This window comes from Heterodontus francisci, unplaced genomic scaffold (genome assembly GCF_036365525.1).
Source record: "Heterodontus francisci isolate sHetFra1 unplaced genomic scaffold, sHetFra1.hap1 HAP1_SCAFFOLD_59, whole genome shotgun sequence".
Classification (NCBI taxonomy): domain Eukaryota; kingdom Metazoa; phylum Chordata; class Chondrichthyes; order Heterodontiformes; family Heterodontidae; genus Heterodontus; species Heterodontus francisci.
This window is the reverse complement of record NW_027140758.1, coordinates 7,919,615-7,922,301: the sequence shown is the minus strand read 5'-3', so window position 1 is coordinate 7,922,301 and position 2,687 is coordinate 7,919,615. Positions and strand designations below refer to the sequence as shown.

General features: G+C 43.0%; 1 non-coding gene across 1 annotated transcript; it reads left to right on the top strand.

Moving 5' to 3' along the window:
- The first annotated feature begins 237 nt into the window (after positions 1–237).
- Positions 238–309, top strand: trnam-cau (transfer RNA methionine (anticodon CAU)). Its single transcript has one exon. It is a non-coding gene; the product is annotated as a tRNA-Met (tRNA).
- The last annotated feature ends 2,378 nt before the right edge of the window (positions 310–2,687 follow it).

The window sequence follows — 2,687 nt, the reverse complement described above, 5'->3', positions numbered from 1 at the left end:
CTCACGGTGATGGACATTGAAATCCCCCAGCCAGACTACATTCTGTGCCCTTGCCACCCTCCGTGCTCCCTCCAAGTGGTGTTCATCAGTCTTTCGCTGTCTCTTGCTGGTTTGCTCAGTACCTTTCTCTGTCTGTTCCTTTCTGGGTCCTGATAATATCTTCCTGGTTTTCTGTGTGACTTTCTCTGCCTGCCTTCATATTTCACTAATGGGCAGCTAAAATTTAAACCAACAGTTAGCAGAATGGCGCAGTGGAAGCGTGCTGGGCCCATAACCCAGAGGTCGATGGATCGAAACCATTTTCTGCTATTTATGCTTCGTAATAATGCAAACTGTTCACTTTCAAAACATCAAGTATTTCCCCATCAGAACAAGGTGCTTCCAAAGTCACTCTATTGCAATCAGCTTCATCCTTCTACTGAACACATCAATCAGTAACAAATCACATTTGCTCACACGAACACAAGCTGCAAACACGGACCAGCCGAGTCTCTCCCTCTTTGTCAACCCCTTCCTGCAGAGCCTCCTCTCCACCACCAGATGGTGATGTTGGCCACAATAAAACCAGGACAAATGGTCACAGTGAGGAAACGGTCAGTAACAGAAAATAAAACAATAACAGGGAAAACCTTTACACAACAACAGGGGACATCTTTACACAACAGAAAACATATTTACACACCAGGAATTACCTTTAGACAACAGGGAGAACACAATCATACAAATGCCTTGTTTCTCCATCTCAGTCTCGTTGTCTCTCTCTGTCCCTCAGTTTTGCTTCCTCACAGTCGATTGGTTTTCTGTGTGTTTTTCTCTCTGTCCCGTTGTCGATGGTGTTACTCAGCGTCCTTGTAACATTGTGTAGCTATGCTGAGCCTCCCAACACCTGTCTTGCTGGAATAAAAACAGAAAATGCTGGAAATGCTCAGTAGGTCTGGCAGCATCTGTGGAGAAAGAAACAGTTAACAGTTCAGATCTGTTTCCTCAGCTCACATTAACTTTGTTCTCTCTCCACAGATGCCGCCAGACCTGCTGACTATTTCAAGCATTTTCTGTTTATGTTTCAGATTTCCAGCATCCGCAGTATTTTGCTTGTGTACGTGTGTTGCTGTGTCTGGGACTGTTTGAGTGCAATGCTATTGCTTTATAAACAGCGTTGAAACAAACATTTATCTCGCGAACACACAGCACTAATACACAGCAGTGGAAGTTTATTAACACAAATAATTCACCAACACTATTTTTACTGCTATCCCCAATCACACCACGCTTCGTCTCAACACGTTTTACTCTTTATTTGCATCAACATCTTCCTTCCAGTAAACACTTCAATTTGGAACACAGCTTCCAAATCACCTTTATTCACAAACCCGAACACACACCAGCCCAGACTTTCCCCTTCCTATCAACCCATTCCTGCATCACTGCCTCTCCACCAACAGTTGTTGCTAGAATCATACAATCATAGAATGGCTACAGCACAGAAGGAGTCCATTCAGCCTGTCGAACCCGTGCTGGCTCTCTGTTCGAGCACGAAAATAAAAGCAAAATACTGCGGATTCTGGAAATCTGAAACAAAAACAAGAAATGCTGGATTCACTCAGCAGGTCTGGCAGCATCTGTGGAAGGGTCACTGACCCGAAACGTTAACTCTGCTTCTCTTTCCACAGATGCTGCCAGACCTGCTGAGTGAATCCAGCATTTCTTGTTTTTGTCTCTGTTAGAGCAACTCACCTCATTTCACTCCCCAGTCAGTTCAATTTTGGAGGTGGGAAAACTTCTCGAAAGAATAATTCGGGACAAAATTAATAGTCCCATGGACAAATGTGGGTTAATTCAAGAAAGCCAGCATGGATTTCTTAAGGGAAAATCATGTTTAACTGTCCTGCTGGAGTTTTTTGATGAGGTAACAGAGAGGGTTGATGAGGGCAATGCTGTTGATGTGGTCTACATGGACTTTCAAAAGGTCTGGCAGCATCTGAAAGGTCACTGACTTGAAACGTTAACTTTGCTTCTCTCTGTACAGATGCTGCCTGACCTGCTGAGTATTTCCAGCATTTCTTGTTTTCATTATGGCACTAGTTCCCTTTTCAAACTTACAGAATTAACCACAATAGTGTACTCTGAGATTCAAGTTAAATATCAGCCCAATATTTACACACATTATGAGTTTATAAGTTTCAGTATTAATTCCCATAGTGCATCCTGACATATACATTAGATATAACATAACATAAGAACAGAAGAAATAGGAGCAGGAGTAGGCCATTCGGCCCCTCAAGCCTGCCCTGCCATTCAGTAAGATCATGGCTGATCTGCCCCAGACCTCAACTCCTCTTTCATGCCAGCTCTTCATAGACCTCAACTCTCCAATATTTCAAAAATCTATTTACATCCTCTTTAAATACTTTCAGTGATTTAGCCTCCAATACTGACTGGGGTAGAGAATTCCAGACATTCACTACCCTCTGAGAGAAGAAATTCCTTTGCATCTCAGTTTTAATGAGTGTCCCCTTATTCTGTAACTATGTCGCCTAGTTTGAGATTCCCGCACTAGTGGAAACATCTTCTCAACATCGACCCTGTTAATAAAAACAAGAAATGCTGGAAATACTCAGCAGGTCTGGCAGCATCTGTGAAGAGAGAAGCAGAGTTAATGTTTCAGGTCAGAGACCCTTCTTCACCCT